The sequence below is a fragment of the Crinia signifera genome, chromosome 6 (genome assembly GCF_055691185.1).
Source record: "Crinia signifera chromosome 6, ASM5569118v1, whole genome shotgun sequence".
Classification (NCBI taxonomy): domain Eukaryota; kingdom Metazoa; phylum Chordata; class Amphibia; order Anura; family Myobatrachidae; genus Crinia; species Crinia signifera.
In genome coordinates, this window is record NC_139222.1 from 246,192,069 (window position 1) to 246,212,627 (window position 20,559).

The following is a 20,559-nucleotide window of genomic DNA, read 5'->3' on the forward strand; positions in this document are numbered from 1 at the left end:
GTATCGCACACATAACCCTCTGAGGCACTTATGTATTATATAGCTTCCCTTCTGGACCTACAAGCGATGCTATTACTGATGCCTGCCCTTGTGTTTCCCTCCTATGTCCCTATAGATTGATAACTTGCAGCAGGGCCCTCCTACCTCCAAGTCTGTCTGATGTTACCCAGTTTGTTTTATCACTGTCTACAATTGTAAAGCGCAACAGAATCTGTTGCGCTATATAAGAAACTATAAATAAAAAAAATATCTGCAAAGAATGCTAGCTTCGTTTCACATTTGTTATATAATGGGTTTTTTAAAACGTTGTGTAAATAAAAGATTATATTTCCTATACAAGGTATAAGATTATATTTCCTATACAATGTAAATTGCCAAATGTGTATTTGGCAATTTACACACCAATTTTGACAAATTCACTTAGGACTCAATGGGTTAAAAATCATTGTGACCACTAATACTTCACAAAAAGTAATAATAATTATCAATTGTAGACTGGATTATAGAAGGCTTAGACAGCCTATTGATGTCACTAGATCACATTAATCTTACCTACGTATACAGATTGATGACTTGGGGCAGACTGTCATTTGTGTCACTAGGCTTACTTATTTAGGTAACAAATGATTGCCACATGCCATTTATCTCATTAAGTTATTTCTGGTTATGGTACTTGTTTCCTAGCACGGCCACACCGATTAGCATCGGGATGGTCGTGTCGGAAAAATCGCGTCGGTCGCGTCGCATGCGATGCGACCGATGCGATCCGATTTTTACATTGGATCCAATGTAAAATGGTCCCTGGGACCCGATTTTACATAGGATTCAATGTAAAATAGCCCCCAGACCCCAATTTCAGCACCCCTGATGGTTGAAATGGCCCCTCATTGGTAACGCCACCCCACGATTGACGCTAACCAGAAGCGTGGCGAGCGCAGCGAGCCCGCGAGGGGCGGCGGTGCTCGTCCTCCGACCTTTTCATACCCCTACTATCCATGTCGGCGTGGAGTTGAGAATAGAATAGTGTGGCGAGCGCAGCGAGCCACCGAGCCCGAAGCGTGGCGAGCGGACGCGGATACCTGTGAAGCCCGCGAGGGGACGCGGATACCTGTGAAGGTATCCACGTCCGCTCGCCACGCTTCGGGCTCGGTGGCTCGCCACACTATTCTATTCTCAACTCCACGCCGACGTGGATAGTAGGGGTATGAAAAGGTCGGAGGACGCGCACCGCCGCCCCTCGCGGGCTCGCTGCGCTCGCCACGCTTCGGGTTGGCGTCAATAGTGGGGTGGCGTTTACAATGTGGGGGCATGACGGGGCCATATACAATGAGAAATGGCCCATATTGGCCCCTTTCCCATTGATTACTATGTGAAGATGGACTTAATCAAGTCCATCTTATCTTGTGCCATTATAATGGCACAAGACCGACACGACCGACGCGATTTCAATGTTAAAAATATTTTAACATTGAAGCCTATGGAGAAATCGGGTCCATCGCGTCGGTCGCGTCGTGTGCCATGTTAAGGCACACAACGCGACCGACGCGATGGACCCGATGGACGCGATTTTTCCATAGGCTTCAATGTTAAAATATTTTTAACATTGAAGCCTATGGAGAATCGGGTCCATCGCGTCGGTCGCGTCGTGTGCCTTATTAAAGGCACACGACCGACGCGATGGACCCGATTTTCCATTTGCCGGTAAAATGGACCTGATTTGAAAGAAAATCGGGTCCATCGTGGGCATCGTGTGCCTTAAAGTTAAGGCACACGACCAAGAAGATTGTGGCCATGCTAGGAAACAAGTACCCTGGTTATCAAGGAATACCCAACATCCCTTGCCAGAGATGAAAGTGTGATTGCGGAATAACCACCCTACAGCGTCCTACAGTGTACTGATAAGTCTTTCTGCCGGTACCACAGTGCGCTGTGCAACCTCTATGGATTTACAGTACATGCTGTAGACAGGTTAAATACTGCAAAATCACATTGGTAGGATTCTAAATAGCTGAAGCCCTTATTGTACCCAGCGCAATTCACTATTGAAGTGACATTTAGCGCCAGCTGTGGCAACAAACAATTGAATTTCGCCCTTTGTGTGGCTTGGGTGTTCTATTGCGCAATAAAAGGAGATCCAGCTATTGCGTTTGGCAGTTGGAAATTGAAGACTATTAAATTATGTTGGCGTAGGTGGTACATCGGGCACACCAAGATGTTCAGAGTATAAGGGGTAGACGGCACCCATTAAAATGACTTTCTTCATCATGCCCTTCTTTCCCAAGATAAGCATTAAACGAAATGTCCAATTTGATACATTAAGTTTGAGCTGACAGACATCTATATGCAATTTGGTATAGTATTCACCGCACTTTTTGCTGTCTACAATGATATGTGACAGAAATATACCACCACGGGCACATGAGCCGTGAGATAAATCACATTCGCAATCATTTTTACATACATTTTTTCCACAAAAAAAGAAAAAAAGATATTCATGGACATGAATTCAGTAGCATAAACCCCCCGTTACTTCTCCTGTGCATGACATGTGGCTAATGGCATACATCAAAGACATGTCTTGCTTCACATGACACTACCACCCCCCTACCGCCATAAGCTGTGCAATCAACCTGCATGGAATTGTGTTGCTATCACATTGTCATAGTAGGGAAAGTTGCAACTCTATGGTAACTGTAAAAAGCCGCTCATGTTTTTAGGAATACATAGAACGTGCATTGTTCAGTAAGAACCTATTTACTACCTTACTCCATTACACACAGCTACCACATCTTTAGGTGAGCCTATTGCATGTGTCAACTTCAGCCCTGTTGCCTGTCAGTGGTCAACTTCAGCCCTGTTGCCTGTCAGTGGTCAACCTTCATTGAGTCGACCTATGTCCGTATCACCCTTATAGGGCCTGATGCAAGACAACAGTAATTTAAGCTGCTGTGACATCAATGACTCCACTGGGGACCTTATCCTGGTCCATTCGCACAGGGCCGATGTTTTCGCTTTGCGCATTTCTGAAGCATTTGCATGCACTGGGTGCATGCGGTCATGGTGAAAAAACTGCTGGTGCACCCATCCTTGCGAATGGAGGGGAGGGGGGTTTGGGTCCTGGAGGTCGGAATCCCGGCGTTCAAAATCCCGACGAGATTTCGGCGGTCAGGATTCCGGCGTCAGGATTTGAACACCAGGATTCCGACCGCCGGGATTTCATATCCAACCCTTTGGAGGGCCATTAGCTTATGGAAACACCCAGCATTTCATGGGTGTTCCCACGAGAACGCTGGAAGTTGTCATGCTGATGGGCCTATGACGCGTCTGTGGGGGGTGGGCAGCTGATATCACCAGATGTCAGCTGCCCACCCACTTCCCTCCGAATGTGCACGCAGATCTAAGGTTGCTTTGAGCCACCATTGAATGATGTGGGTGCTACCCCGCAGGCTGCAAATAGATGTTTCTTCGCAGCCAGTGTGAACATATGAGCATTGCGAATGGTGGGCCGGCGTTCCACCATTCACAAGGCGGGATCTGGTTCACTCACAAGGATGCGAATGCGCATCCGAGCGAATCAACCAGACTACCCCCCTGTGTGTATAAATTCCCACTCTGCATTTTCTGCTAAGGGAGTCTGTCATGTGATCAGTCATTGTGTCAGCTGTTAGAGAAGCCCCTCCCTTACGACATGCAATGCCGACTTGCTGTCTATGGATTGAAATAAAACGTACTGTATTGCTCGACGAGACTTGTAAAGCAAAGATAATAATAATAATAATCCAGTTTGTAAAGAATGCAGAAAGGACTTCATTAAAAAGCTGATCACAATCATATTTAGGTCCACAATATGTCCTTGTAATAGACTATTATACCGTATAGCAGAAACTGCAGCTGGAATAAAACATTACAATAAATGTGTAATGTAACAGAAAAACATTAACAACTGGAGCAGATTTTAGAATCCACCGTTCGTTCTAATACGTGATGTCTGACTCATCTGCATTCTACACGGGTTTCCCGCAGACCATAATCAAGTTCTCAGCTATCTTTGCTACTAAAATGTCAAGAAGCTTTTTTGATGTGTCTGGTTTAATATATTATGTGCCATGTATTAACCTATACACTACCAATCCACTACAGACTATGCAGTCTGTTGTATAAACATCATTCTTTTTAATAGAGCGGCCAGCATATCTACCATACAAACTAGGCAATCCTGGCCAATATAGTTACCGATATCTGCCGCGGCTCGCCGGATGCGAGTGTACACACTGAAGGATATCGGCAAACGATATGATTCAGTGACGTCACCGAGACCCGCTGGACATGCAGGTCATTGGCTACTGTATATAGTCCAATTGACCTGCATGTTCAGCAGACAGGAGGGGTCGTTACTAAAGTGCGGGAGCGCACATCGTTAACGATATTGGGTGTATATATTAGATTATATTTTAATAGATATTGCTCAGGAGCCCCTTTCTGAGTGATATCTTTTACAATATCCTCTAGTGCAAGCATGTCCAACGTTGGCCCTCCAGATGTTGTGAAACTACACATCCCAGCATGCTTTGCAATAGTTTTAGCATTCTCTAATAGCAAAACTGTGGCAAAGCATGCTGGGATGTGTAGTTTGGCAACATCTGGAGGGCCAACGTTGGACATGCCTGCTCTAGTGTGTATGGGGCAAAAACAGAAAATAATGTGGGTTTCAATAAACATGGTGGAATTGGATTTAAAAAACGATAATACATTTAAAAGACATTTGAATAAAAGAAATGCAAGTTAGGAGACAGACGACTCTGTAAGATCTTCATTATTAGAATTACTCATTAAAAACCGTAAAATGTAAATTGATCATTAGATAACAGAAAATGTAGACTGAAGAATGCCAGCTGTGGTTGAGCGGCAAACAGCAAAGATCTGCAATCATTACCGGTAAACGTGCTCAGTATGAATATGTGTCCAACTCCTCCGCACCGTGGGGCAGATGTATTAACATGCATACAGTATAACATTTTGTAATTATCGGGTCCTGCTTCTCCTGCAATATAGTGGAGAAGTCAGCACCCGTATCATCTAAAAATGTATTATTCTGCTTGTTGTTTTTAACGTTTACCAAGCGTTAAGTGTTTCCTTTCTTTTTCATATATTGCTGCTGCGTATGTGCCTTTTAAAAAGCAATATCTCCCCCTGACCGGCTGTGCTGGGCATGTGCGAGATCTCATGAACAGCCCAGAGCCAGCAGCAGGGACAGCATTGTTCCTGCTGTGGGGAGAAGACAATGCCAGCCCAGGGCTGGCAAAGCGGAACAGAGAGGCTTTTACAGAGTGTAGCTTCCCGAGGACATCGGTGCAGAGTGGTAAGCTGCAAGTTGCCCCTGGTGCCCGCTAAGTGCCCAATTAATACATTTTAAAAACATGCAGTTAAGAGGAGCATCTTCATACATCTACTCCAGTGGATCAGGATATGGGGCCTGATTCTGGTTCACTCGCAAAGGCAAATTCCTTCTCAAATGGACAAATCCATGTGCACTGCAGGTGGGGCAGATGTAACGTGCAGAGAGAGTTAGATTTGGGTGAGTTATTTTGTTTCTGTGCAGGGTACATACTGGCTGCTTTATTTTTACACTGCAATATAGAGCTCACTTTGAAGTAAAACTCCACCCAAATCTAACTCTCTCTGCACAAGTTACATCCGCCCAGTGGTGTAGCTAGGTGCCACAGCGCCCGGAGCAAGGGCATGCTTTGCGCGCCCCCCCCCCCCCCATTTGTAGTAGGTGAGGCTCCTGCGCAGTGAAAAGCTGGCACGGCCCAACATTATACCACACACTGTAATGCCCATTGCACATTTTAGCAAACCTTATAATACCAATTACACATAAGGCCACACATGATGCCCATCGCATACAATATAACACACCGCATTGCCCGTCGCATACTATATAACACACCGTAATGCCCGTCGCATACTATATAACACACCGTAATGCCCGTCGCATACTATATAACACACCGTAATGCCCGACGCATACTATATAACACACTGTAATACCCGTCGCATACCATATAACACACCGTAATGCCCGTCGCATACTATATAACACACTGTAATACCCGTCGCATACCATATAACACACCATAATGCTCATCACATACTATTTAAAAAAACGTAATGCCCATTACACATTTAACACATAAGTGCCACATACCTACATGCTCAAAGCCAGGGGCTTCATGCTCAATGCCAAGGGGGACTGAAATTGCTCGCTGGGAGGGAAGGTGGGAGTAATAGTGCAGATCAGGGAGGGTGGGAGTGATAGTGCAGAGCAGGGAGGGAGGGAAGGTGGGAGGAGTAGTGTGGAGCAGGGAGGGAGGGTGGGAGTAGTAGTGTGGAGTGAGGGTGGGAGGGAGTAGTGTGGAACAGGGAGGGAGGGTGGGAGTAGTGTGGAACAGGGAGGGAGGGTGGGAGTAGTGTGGAACAGGGAGGGAGGGTGGGAGTAGTGTGGAACAGGGAGGAAGGGTGGGAGTAGCGTGGAACAGGGAGGGAGGGTGGGAGTAGCATGGAACAGGGAGGGAGGGTGGGAGTAGCATGGAACAGGGAGGGAGGGTGGGAGTAGTAGTGTGGAGCCCCCCCAGCTGTCAGGGGAAGTGTGCGGTCAGCACCCCCCACCCCCCTCCTGGCCGGCAAAGCAGTGGTGCAATCCGCGCACCCCATCCCCCCTGTTGCCGGGCCTGCCCACTCCCGGCTCCCCGCTGTTTCTGGGAGACATGCAAGGTGCTGCTAGCGGTCCAGCAGCCACCAGATGATTGGCTGCTGGACCGCAAGTGCCTATTGGCTAGTGGTCCAGCAGGAGACGTGAATTTTAAATAGCACCACGTCTCCCGGACACAGCCGGGAGCCAGCGGGGGAGATAGAGTGGGCAGACAAGTGCAGGGGAGCGGGCGAGCTGGCGGTGCCGGCACGGCTCCGGTGCTCTGATAGCTTCTGGCGCCCGAAGCTTGTGCTCCACCGACACCGCCCTCGCTACGCTTCTGCAGTGCACATAGTTTTGTCCATTTGAGAAGGAATATGCCTTTGCAAGTGAACCAGAAAAAGGGCCATGGTCACTAGGTCTACAAGCATTTGGTCAGCACCATTAGGTCGACACTAGCATTAGGTCGACATGAGGAAGGTCGACAGTCAAAAGGTCAACATGGGGTTTTTCACTTATTTTTGAGCCGACAGGCGGTGTTTCATGCCCTACCATCCACTAGGCCAAGGTGGGAGAGTAAAATAGTGTGCCGAGCATATCAAGGCACCGTGCCGAAGCATGGCGAGCACCGCGAGCCATGCGAGGGGATGCGGTGGTACGTTTCAGTGTCCATGTCAACGGTGTCAAAACTCGGGACAATTTTTTTTTTAAAAACCCCATGTCGACCGAATGCTTGTGTCAACCTAATGACCCTTTCGACCATCCTGCATGTCGATCTAATGGTGTCAACCTAATGCTTGTCGACCATCTTGCTGGTGACCCAATAATCCATACCCAGTGGATCTTAGCCTGCTCTCTTATGGATATACACAATTCAGGGCCGATTAAAAGAAGTGCTGTAATGGATTAAGAGCTGCCAACCTGAGCGTAGCGAACGTGCGGAAAGATGGCAACATCTGGAAACATATGGAGATCTAAGCAACAGCATACAAACAGGCACGGAGGCTCGCAGATCTATGGTCGCACAGAATGGCTGGTGATGGGTTTGGTGCATACAGGATTGCAGATGAGCCGCGAGACACCCTGAAAACAATTGTGACACACCTGCGTTTCTGCTGCCAGTCCCCCTAAGCACACCGAAACAATCACTGACTGTCACTTTGTGACAAAGTCCTCCCGGCAGTGTGACGTTTGCACAGACAGACAATAATACGTCTACTGCATAAATATAGGCCCTCAGGTCTCTTCCTGCTTTTTAGCGGGTTAGCCCTTTCATGGAATATATATATATGTGTTCCAGAATCAGAAGAGAACAAAATAGATTGTTTTCTTGATGCAGAGGGGCCCTGCCAAATGTGATTCATGTTCCCACTGCAGGACTTCCGCTAGCAGTCAGGAGGAACGAATCTTGTGCCTTTGGGTGCCTCAGGCAACATAGTGAGTGCAGTATGGACCTGGATCCTGTCCAACAATTCAACCTCTTCACCCTATGAATATACTACAGATTCTTGTGCTTGATGAGGATAGAGCGGGGAGATTTGGTCCCATCCAGAATGTGCCTCCAGTCAGTGAGGGCCATGGTGCTGGCCAGCAACTCGCACGTCACAGGTGACACCAGTAGGAGCACCACCTCTCCCGACTGTCGGTGTCCTATACCACACCCGTCAAAGAGGTGGTGCTCCTACTGGTGTCACCTGTGACGTGCGAGTTGCTGGCCAGCACCATGGCCCTCACTGACTGGAGGCACATTCTGGATGGGACCAAATCTCGGGTGTGGTATAGGACTCCGACAGTCGGGATCCCGACAGTCATTATCCCGACTGGCCAGAGTCAGACAGTGCAAAAAAGCGCAAAAAAGGCGTCAGACAGTGCAAAAAAGGCGAGTGCAAAAAAGCCCCTGGCGGGCTCACTGCGCTTGCCATGCTGCGGGCACGGTGGCTCGCTACGCGAGCCACCTATTCTATTCTCCCTCTATGGGGGTCGTGGACCCCCACGAGGGAAAATAGCGGGTGGCCGTCGGCGTTTTGACAGTCGGGATACATGATTGTCGGGATCCTGTCCGGCACCCCTCTTGGACAAGGTTACACAGTGGTGAAGGACATTTTGGTCATCAGTCTCAGAGCACATACCTTCAATAAATAGGTTGCCGGTACATCGTACCAAGTGCCCCCCACACAGGAGGCCAACACATATCTGGGGTACTTATCACGTACACATCACAACTGGCCATGCCACTTATTATTCCAGTACATGAGAAACAAAACTGATGTCAAAAAGGATTGCAGAAATGAGGGAAACGAACTTTAAATTGATAAACAGTCAGATAGTCAGACTGGCCCGCACACTGCCTGAGTGCCGCACTCCCTCCCCTGAGGGTCAGTAACTTGGTGGAGCAGGATCATGAATCATGCACTTGGGCATTTGGTTTGATTCTATGTAAAAATACAAGATTTGCCCTCTTCCCAGTCAAAATCCGTGACAAACAGCTTCACCCTCCTTTATAAAGGAGCTTGGTCTTTGCATGACCTCACTTTCCCTGGGGGATGTTCACACCCGTTAAGCTTGGGTACTATCATCATCATCATCATCATCCTTTATATATATGGCGTTACAAGGGATAAGCAGCGCCCAATTACAGAGTACATAAACTAACAAGCAATACAGTAACTTACATTTCAATACAATAGAGGACAACTGCAGTCCCTGGTGGTCCCTTTATGCCCCTAATCTTAAACTGTAAACAGAACAAGACTCCAGCAGAGAAATAACATTTTACAGAGCAGCAAAGTAATTTGGTGATAATTAATTTGACCTTTAGCAAAATGAACATTGTGTCAAGAGAAAAATAATATGTAGGGGTCCTGCCACACATTGCCTGTGGCTTGTATTGCAGCTGAACCGCACACATTGACTGTTATTAAACATGTTCTATTTTTCTTATTTAACAGATATGGGACCCAATCAATGGCTAACTTTCGGAGCCCTGCGATCAGGTATACGCCACACCTGGGCACGGATGTGTTCTCACTGACACTCCCACAAAATGTCCGGTTACCACCCCACAAACGCTAGCTTCCTGTCAATCAACTTGTGGGTGGCCAGCCATAAAAAACATTTCAGGATTTTATTGCTATGGGCCGTAGCGATAAATCGCTCGGCCTGCGGATTTGCAGCAGTGCAATCAGGTTTGAGTTAGGCCCATGGTCGTCCTGTAGAAGGTCTCAGTACCCAAGAGCAAAACAGACTCTTCAGAGAAAAAAAAAACAGTAAAACAGCTGGACGGGGTTTTCCAGAATAAATATTTTTTATTTTTGGGTTGTTGTATTTTAAATCATTCTCATTCATAGATATTGGTGCAGCTGGTATTTTATAATAAGCACTGCATTCAGCGCGGCTGGCATAACTCCTCAGCAGTACAAGCTGGTCAGCTGGCGCCTCCACAGTGAAGTCATCTTTCTGTAAAATGGCAATTTAGCATAATGCAATGGGCAAAAAAAAACCCGCTCAGTATCATATTACTTATTAATGCACCACATACGCATTGCATTACTCCAACTGTACCTACAATACATGCCACTTTCCCAAAATGAATTAGCCATTTAAATGCAATGGTAATTACCTAAATATATACAGTATATATTAAGTAAAAGAGAATTTACATGTAAACTAGTCTGGCAGCTTTATATGTCTAGGACAACGGTACAATATTATAAATGGTGTTGCCCTTAGCAAATTTTTTGTGGTGATTACCAAACAATGGGGGTTAGTTCTGATCGCTGTTGTGCAACTTCACAATACTATCAATTATCGAAAGACTTTGCATGTGCATGGATGCCATACTTGCCTACCTGACCCTCTTCATGAGGGAGAAAATGCTCTGTTCCTGGACTTCCCTGGTAATGTATGATTGCCAGCACCTGTGGGGAGTTAGGTAATTGATAAGAAAGGTGCTTGACCACAGGTGATGGCAATCCTTCATTACCAGGGAAGTCCAGGAACAGAGCATTTTCTCCCTCATGGAGAGGGTCAGGTAGACAATATGATGGATGGATGCATGCGGGACCACAAACCGCAACAAAAAGCAGCAATGAATCAAACCGCAATCCTCTCACAATTTGAATGACAGGAAGCTGCTGTTTGGAGGTGGTAACCAGATGTTTCCTGGTAGTGTCAGCAAAAAGGCAAACCTGCTCAGGTGATGCAGGGAGGGTGTGCGATGTCAGCTCCGGCCTTGATCAGTCTGTATCTGACGCATGGTTGTAGAAGGGTCAGAGTGAAGGCCCATACACACTGGGCGACTTTGAGCTGAAAACACCTCAGTTTTGTCTTTTTAGCTGCTTTCAGCTCCAAAGCTGCTCAGTGTGTATGGGGCAATGATGAGCGGTGATGCACGCTCCCGCATCATTGCTGCCACGACTGCTCATTTACTGGTATTACCAGCAGATGAGAGACAGGTGGATGGTTTTCCATAGCATCTTGATATGGAAAGTCGTCCACTCCCTGGAAAAATCACTAAAACGGGTGAAAACCGCTCAGTGGGTATGCAGTGAGCGTTTACCAGCACAGTGATTTTCCCCATCATTGGTCAGCATACACACTGGGCAAAGTCGCCCAGTGTGTTTGGACCTTTGCAAACACTTGCATAGACTGGGAAAATCATTTGATGGTGGGCGAGCAATCCATTGGCAAACTTGCACAGGGCGGGATTTCATTGTCTGGGCGGCGGCTATCTGATGAAAGTCATCTGCATATCTGCACAAGAGCAAAAAAGTCTGAATCGGGCCCAATATTAAGTTATGACATGTTCTCCACTGGATTCTTTCTGGAAACATACCTCAGTCATGTACCCTGCACGTCCGTATGTATTAATACGCTGTGTTCAAGAACCGGTAAGAACATGAAAAAGTATTTAAAAAATAAATGAATTGCACCAATGAGGGTACGTCACATATTTCCCTCTCACCTATTTATCTCAATAATACACAATGAAATATGGATAAGAAGCCTACTCGTGAATTTTGCTTCCACAAGAGAACCTTCATATATACATGTATAAAGCACACTCGTCTATTCTTAAATGTATTCCACTAGAAGAGTTGGTGAGGTAAAAGTGGGAAAAGTTTTGGGGTGAGCCCATTAAATGAAGTCATTACTGCCCCGCTCACCCTCTGGGCAGTGCCGCTATCTGAGGCATAGGCAAGTAAGAGTCTTATAGAGTCATCAATCCCACATCACTGGTTTACTCTACTGGGACTGCACAAGAACTATGTTTTATGTGGGAGAGAAGGACTGTATGGCTTAAAGTATGAGGGCATATATCTACAAAGGCTACAAACTCAGGGGTTTGAACAGGTCAAAGTATTATTTTAGTGGTGATTTCCACCACTAAATGGGAGGTTTGTGTACTAATGAAGTTCACATAGAAACTTGTGTTAGAACCCCTTTTAGGTTAGTGAATACATGTCATACTCAAGGTCAGATAAAACCTGAGGCAGATGTGACATCTCTAGGCCGGTATGTGGTCATTAGGCCGACAGAGTATAGAGGTTCGAGTGTATTGCTGTTAATGCTTTCCTTCCTATGCCTGTTAGTATAGGCAGAGTACACGCCACATGTCTCTGGCCACTGCCACACAACACTGGCCAGAGCTCCACCATCTCTTCTTTAGGCTATTGATTTGGGTATGATATAAAAGTCACCGACAGTTGGGATTCCGATGGTCGATTCTCCAACATCGGAATCCCGACTGTGAGGAGTCCGACAGGGGGTCGAGCGCATGGACGCCCCTTGAGGGCTCGCTGCGCTCGCCACCTATTCTATTGTGGACCTCCACGAGGGAAAAAACCCCCTGTAAGTTGGGATTTTGACTGTCTGTGAGTCATCCGGCACCCATTGACATAGCATATTCTTCCCCAGACCCTTGTGGCCCTAAATCCAGTCCTCATATCTATCCTTTAGGTTAACATAAGCTTACATTACATGGCCTGCAGGCAAAGGGGTTAATTTATCAATGAGTGATAGAACTCTTCGTGAATGATAAAACTTGTGCATGATAAATGGTGCTGTGGATTAGCAGGAGAACCATTTGTCATATGCAAGTTTTATCATTTACAGCAAGTTTTAGCACTTGTTGATAAATGGGCATACTGTAGCGATGTATACAGTGGCGTTTTTTTTACCTATGGGCTGCAGATCCCCCAGTAGTAAAGCCAGATGCAGTCCGTGAGACGGCACTGGCTTCACTGTGACTGATAGTGACTTCCTATTGGAAGTCCAACCTGCCAGTCACCAAGGCAGTCCCATTGGGAGGTGTTCCTTCGCTCCGGGATGCCTCTCTATGGCAGCCCATAAAATCTGGGATTTGGGCATGTGCAGTACTTACGTCAGTACTGCACATGTGGCAGTTGCGGTGCCTGTCTATGGGCTGTTGCCGAAGCAGCCCACAGAAGCTGGTCGCATGCGCAGCACAGAGGTTTGTACTGCGCATGCACCAGTACCGGCACCTGTCATCATAGTACAGGCGCCGGGAACACAACACCTGTGACGGGGCCAGGGAAGAGCGGCACTGACTGGGGAAGAGGGGTTCAGCCTGCATCGCCCCCCTCCTGCCATGACGTACAAGCCTCCACTGGATGTATAAGAATACTGTACGCCTGGTACATTAATACTGTACTGTGATATTTCAAAAAGTCAAATTTCAAATACTTTTTCACCAAATGCAGAATGAGGAGAATATGCCATAAAATATTTTTAAACATTTTGCGAAATGATAATTAAGCTTTCATAAAAATAACCAGATACAATATAGTGGATGGGATGTAGCAGTATTTATATACTGTAGGTGATCATGTTTTCTCTATTAATATTGTGAATGACAACACAAACTATGATCCACGCAGCAGGTAAAGCAGAATTAATGTCCCCCCCTCAACAATGTTTCCTTAAGAGTTCAGGAATTATCCACTGTTAAAGCACATTGTTTTCCTCCCAAGCGCGTACATTATAACACAGAGATCTCGGCAGCCACGGGGGATGCGTTCAGCTGCTCAGACAAAGCGCTTTTCATTTCAGTTAATAAAACCCGGACCATTTATTTGATTTTTACAATGTATTAATGACAACTTAAGGGCCTGCAATCTCAGGAGGACAGTGACGGGTGCACAAAGTTCCGAAAATAGAACCGCACTGATGTCATGCTATGGATGCAGGTTGCTATGGCAACAGCATGCTCCCTCTGGTACTCTGTGATGCCCCTGAGCAGCATCTGCAGTCTGTGTGTATATGCCTCTTGGCTGCCCCTGGCCTCCTCTGCTCTCGCCACCTCCGCAGCGGCAAACTGCATCTGAGCTTATAACATGTAGCTAGTAACCGTACAGAATTGTGTCTGCAAAAAATGTTCTCAATAGTAGCGTGTAAGCATTCGCTGAATAAGATCTGTTCATTTCCTGAATGTCTTATTTTACATGAAACGCTACAGAATTGATGGTGTAATTGTGTTTTTCTTATGCTATAAAAGAAAAATAATACAAAATAAAGAAACTTTCTACTAGCCCCTCAGAATGACGGAGATGGTAATACTGTGTGCGTGTATTGTGATCTGGGATCCGTGGATAACAACTTTGTGGAGCAATGTCAGATAACACAAGACATGTAGCTTTATTCTGTCACTTCACTGTTGCATTTCCTCTACAATCGCAACTTTGCTCGCCATGGTTTTGCTCTGACCGTTCCAGGTTCTAATGAGTCTATGGTTTCTCGCTAGTTGCTCGGAGGCGGAGAGGACTGCAGTGTTACCATATGGTTTACCCGTGCAATTTGTATTGAAACAAGCTATAAGTCTGCTCTGTGCCAAACGAAAGAGGTGATAGGGAATGTGACACAGAAGTTGAAAAAGGACACATCAAATTAACTGTTAATAGGCGTCTCGCTCTTAAGTGTACTCTACTATTAATAAAATTGGTGCAGGGAGAGTGGGGGGGTGGAAAGTTTTGAGTCAAAACCAAAATCCCTAGTTAGTAGGGGTGCTTATAAAAACTGGGAGCACCTAACTTTATGTCTAATGGCCCTTTAATGGTCATGAAACGCTAACGTTGCACATACAAAAAGTTACAGAGAAAACCTGGCTACACGGTAATGTTGGCCGTACAAGCGCTATAACAAACAGTCAATTTATTATAGAACAATGTCTCAGGAAGGAGCCGGCTTACCTGCAGGGCAGGAGACAAATGTACACCTCAATTATATTTAATTGACAGAGCGGTTATAAAAACTTTTCTGTGTGAAAACCTGGTCACGTGGCACAAAACGGAACTTTCTATTTGTATGCATAGGGGTGCAAATATATGAAAAGTACAGTGAGGAGCAAATCCATGTTTGCGCAGCCAATGGATATACTGTATGTACCACCTAGAAGGTGTATCTCTTGCGCACATTCAAACCCAGGTAGAAAATATGTACTGATAGTGATGACAATCGTCAGCCACTCCTGATCCACTCCTGATTCATTGATGCATCTGGACCTCTCCCAGAATATATTAACCACTTGTGTCACTGCCGTGGTATGAAACTGAAGCATTAGCAACACGACAGTTAGGAACAATCCCATTCAAAATTATAGAAAACGGTTGTTTGGATTTACTGTAATTTTTTTTTTTTTTTTTTTTATCTGTTTACGAATCAAATTTTCAGTTATACAGAAATACAACATGGTGTAAAAGTTATGCGTACATCAGAGGCATAGAACCCATTGACAAGCATATATTTGGGTTATTATATTCGTATAGGTCTCGGCGATTAACATGAGAAGAAATAGGAGGGTATACATTGACTTTCTAACATAATGCTTCTTAAGGAGCAAGTTCAGTCACGGTGAGGTTTATGGTGATTTGTCTTCTCCAGTACTGATATCCCTGGGACAACATGATGGGATAGACCATACCACTATGTACACCATCACTATATATACTAATGAATAAACATATATAAGAACATAAACATTAGGGAAATCACATGAGGGCGGGGTGGGGAGGGGGGGAATTCTAAGAGTAGATTCTATAGCTGTTCCTCTTAATACAGTAATGCGTGGTTTACGTAGATGAATAATTAATGAAATTCTAATATTTTCAGACCAACTAGGTAAATATGATAAGATGTCTATGTAATGCCCATTCTGTATTATCAAAAACATTAAAGATTTGTCTCTGTGTGGATTGGTCAAGTGTTTCAATATAATTGCCCCATAGCTTGTAATACTTAATTATACCAGTTTCTATATTTGGAACGATGGCTGACCTTCTGTCAAAGTATAAAAGTTGAAGCATTTTCTCGTGTACTTCTCCCAGGGAAGGGGAGGAATGGGAAATCCAGAGTTTTAGTATAACCTTTTTTGCAAGTGTTACAAAGATCGTTAACCATGGTATCAAATGGTGATGTTGAGGGTTTAGTTCCCAGCTATGGAAGTTGGCACATAGACAGGCCAACAGGTTGGGAGGTACTCGGATTTGAAACAATGAATATAGATTGCCTAACAATTTATTCCAAAACAGATTTTTCTGCATTCCCAAAGGCAATGGAAGAAGGAAGCTTTGGAGATGTGGCATTTCGGACATTCTCCTGTGACTGATGGCACATAGTGTGACAAACATGCTGGCAAGATATAAGCTCATTGTATAGTTTTAATGTGCACCTCTTGTAAATAGGAGAAGCTAAGCACCTTAAGTTTATTTTCATAGTGGGAGCTAAGGCTGTCAGGTGAGGGTATTGAGGGGATGTCTGGTAAGCATTGGTTATATAATTTAGACCATCTGGCATCACTTGGTTTTTTTTTACTGTCATTTTGTTTTTACTTTTATTTTGCATTTGTGCCTAAATGTATCTGTATTTAAACATGGTAAACATCACAGGGGCAGATGTATTAAGCCTGGAGAAGAGATAAACTGGAGATAAAGTGAAAGTAGATAAAGCACCAGAGAATGAACTCCCAACTGTCATTTTCAAACACAGTTCATTGGCTGGTGCTTTATCGCCTTTCACTTTATCTCCAGTTTATCTCTCCTCCAGGCTTAATACATCTGCTCCATTGTACCAAGAGACTTCTAAGGCCTGTACACATGCCAATATTAAGGCATTTTCTAAGCGACTTTGCTTAGTTTGGCAAAGTCGCTTAGATAATTGCCCCTACAATGGTGTGTGTGTGTGTGGGGGGGGGCTATAGCGACAGTAATGTGCATCCCTGGGCGTCGCTGCTGAAGATTGATGGCCAGCTTCCATCAATCTCTCTGGTCACCAGTGTTCTCCACTATAGACTTCTGGAAGAACCCCCTACACTCCCCCAACTAACAGTTGAGGGGAGTGCAGTAGTGGTAGTGGAATCCTTCAAATTCCTAGGTTCCACGATTGCCAAGGAGCTGAAGTGGAGGGTCAACATGGACGCCATTGTGGGAAAAGCCCAGCAGAGGCTGTTCTTCCTACACCAACGCAGGAAGTTCAAACTGCCGCAATAACTCCTGGTGCTCTTCTACTCGGCTATTATCCAATCCGTGATCAGTACCTACATTATAGTTTGGTATGGCTCGGGCTCAGCTCACAACAGGAAAAGATTACAGCAAATTGTAAAAACAGCGGAAAAAACATCGGTTCGGATCTCCCTGCGATTGAGGACATATAGAGGTCTAGGGTTAAAAAGCGAGCTGGAAGGATTATAAGTGACCACTCCCACCCAGCTCATGACTTGTACAGAAGGCTGCCCTCTAGGAGGAGGTTCGTCTCTCGACTGGTGAGGACAGCCAGACACCGGAACAGTTTTTTCCCCCCAAGCAATTTCCCTAATAAACTCAATGGACGGCATCCCACCCTATCTGCAACTAAGATGTACCTGGCAACAAGAATTCCCTCCCCCACGTTTATCGGTCCTGTTTAGTATTAGTCTGTTATGTATGTATACTGTATGGGCAGCGGTTATCGGAAACAAATTCCTCGTATATTGTGTATTTGTGTGCACTGATATACTCGGCAATAAAGTGATTCTGAGAACACTGGCGCTGTCAGCTCGTTCGGCACACAGAGCTGACAGCACGCACTGTGTGTGGGCTGTCAGCGCTGTGTGCTAAGCGACAGCGGCGCAGCACTGCCCAACCTAGCATAGCTAGGTCGCACTACACACATCGCTATGCGTGTGGGGCCCATTCCTTTCAGTATCATAATGTGCACAAGTTGGGTAATGTGTTCCCATATACTATTAGCATTATCCTAAACCTGTCAAACAGACCTAAACTGGCGTAAACCTGGCGCATAGACTATGGTTTGATCCTAGCCTAAACCTGGCCCTTATCATGGCCTAAACCTGGTGCACAGACTACCGTTTCATCCAACCCCAAACCTGTGCATAGACAACTGTTTTATCCAACCATAAACCTGGAGCATAGTCAACTGTTTGTTCCTAGCCTAAACCTGGAGCATAGACAACTGTTTGTTCCTAGCCTAAACCTAGTCCATGTATCACTATTGCAGAAAAGAACATCTTGTGCTATGCCCAGCTCCAGTATAGACTTGCATTAAGATAAAACCAGCTCTTTAGAAGGGAGTCTGACTAGACGTCAGAAGACAGGCAACATACACGTATTAGACAAAACTCTGACTCAGGGGAGTATCTCTGACTCAGTGGAGCACCTCCAACCCTATATAAGTTTTGACACTGATTGAAATATCAGGTTGTTTAATTGGGACTTGGATTTTTCCGAAACTAACATCTGCTCCTTATCGTGACTGTGATTGTTTCTAACGCCATGGCGGAGAATCCTGTGCGAGAACCTTTCAAAAAACTGTAAACATACACGTATTAGTAACGCCCTATTTAATAAATGTTGTCCTTAAAACAGAAGTTTCACAATGATTCAGATAAAGTATAAAAGAAGGAGATATGAGACAGTCTTCTATGGGGCAGCTATTTACCCAGCACCAAAATGCAGTTATTTTGTAGGCTGAACCAATCATCACTAGAATGAAGCCTATCAGTTATGCTGCGTTCTCATTGCCGCCCCTGCAAAAACTCAGGTTTTTGTTCCCGTGTTTTTGGCGGGGCACAGAGCATCTCAGCTCTACAGACCTCATTCATACAGCACCTTAGAGCAGGGAAATTCCCGTGTCTGCCCCGTTCACACTGCTTCCCAGCAGAGCAGCTTTGATTGGATGTTTAAAAAGTATCTTTGATTGGCTGTTAAAAATCAGCTTTGAGCAATGCAACGAACTTGCTTTTTTGCATTTTGTGAGAAAAAACGAGTCTGTGCTGTTCACACTGCCACACACCAGTGTATTACCCAGGAAAAACCCTGCGAAAAACCCGTGTGTAATTCCCGGGGCACAACACCCAGGAATTTCACAAAGACCCTTTCACACAGAGACACGACATGGGAAATTACTGCTCGCCCTGGCAAATACCCGGGTTTTTGCGGCAGTGAGAACGGGGTATTAGCTAAGAACTGAAGACATACAGGAGGCATAAGAGAAATCACTAGTCTACATTCTAATTTAAATGTGACGGTTACCTGACAGCACTAGAATTAGTGTAGAACACTAAAAGCCCACGCTAAAGTCCTTGTCCTGGAAGGAAAACATTATTCTACACTTTTACTAATAAACAGGGATTAACATACAGTAATCCGTCGTCTCAGTAAGGACTCAGGATGGCTGGGCTGCACTGTAAAACACTCTGGCATTGATGTGACAGACGTAACGTAACAATAGAGACTCAGCTCAGTGCCCGGTTGCTACAACACTCACGTAATGCCTCTTTCATAGCACATTTAAACCTCGGCTTTGATCATGAACATTTTCCAGTTCATGCTTAATAACTCACGTCTGTTCTAGGTCACTCGTCATAACAGGCAATTGGAACATTCAGACTGTCACTTTGCACGTACCACGGATGTATACCCACTGGCTTAAAAAAGAAATGATCAAAAGAAGTAGACACCACAGAGCAGCTTGTTGGGAATCTATGTGGTAACTAGGTTGGCATTATTATGGGTTTAATCTATATGGCCATACAAGGGTTCCCTAATGCCACACTAAAGGTCTGGAAACACGGGGCAATATGGTCGCTGAGCGATTTATTATTCCGTTCCGTTTTTTTCCAGCGACTTTTGAGTTTTGACTGTGACCAGCGACCGTTCAGGGCTGGCTGCGGGAGCACGCGCCGAGCGATTTATCGCCCTGTACACGAAAAAAAAAAACGGGGTGATACGGTCGCTCAGCATGTGTACAGGGCTTATGTGGATGGAACGTATAGCAATGTTACCTAAATCATGCGTGATCAGACAGAACCGTTACTTTCTAATTACCAAGTTCACAAATCAACATATTTATAGTCTGCAGATTACACAAATATGGAGAAATGCCAGAGTTTCCAGTCTAGAGCAGTGGTTCCAAAGCTGTGTGCCCTGGGGTGCCTCGGGACACTTGCAGGGGTGCCTGGGATTGGTGGTCCATAACCAAATTCAAACTATTTACGGTCAGTTTAAATAGGCAAATCCAAAGATTTGTATGATTTGTATTTTAAAGGCATTATACAAAAATGCTGGTTAGCGACGTTTCGGGGCTGGCATGCCTCGTTTTCAAGGTAAGAGTGGTTACCTTGAAAACGGTGCATGCCACCCCCGAAACGTTGGTCACCAGCATTTTTGTATAATGCCTTTATAATACAAACTTGTTTGCAAGACCTCCGAGTGCCACTGTATGATTCTATCCAGCTGTATCCATTATATCCAGAGGGCATCTGGGGCCCATTCAACGATGGGCGAGTGCCAGGCCATGTGTGTGTGAATTGTGTATGGTACACACAGGCTCCTTGGTTCAGGAGGCCTGCCCCATAC

General features: G+C 45.3%; 1 protein-coding gene across 3 annotated transcripts in view; it reads right to left on the bottom strand.

The window, feature by feature from the left end:
* The window catches only part of SEMA4G (semaphorin 4G), a 221,122-nt gene that overhangs the window by 173,032 nt on the left and 27,531 nt on the right, over window positions 1-20,559 (bottom strand). The gene's annotated exons all lie outside the window — the stretch shown is intronic.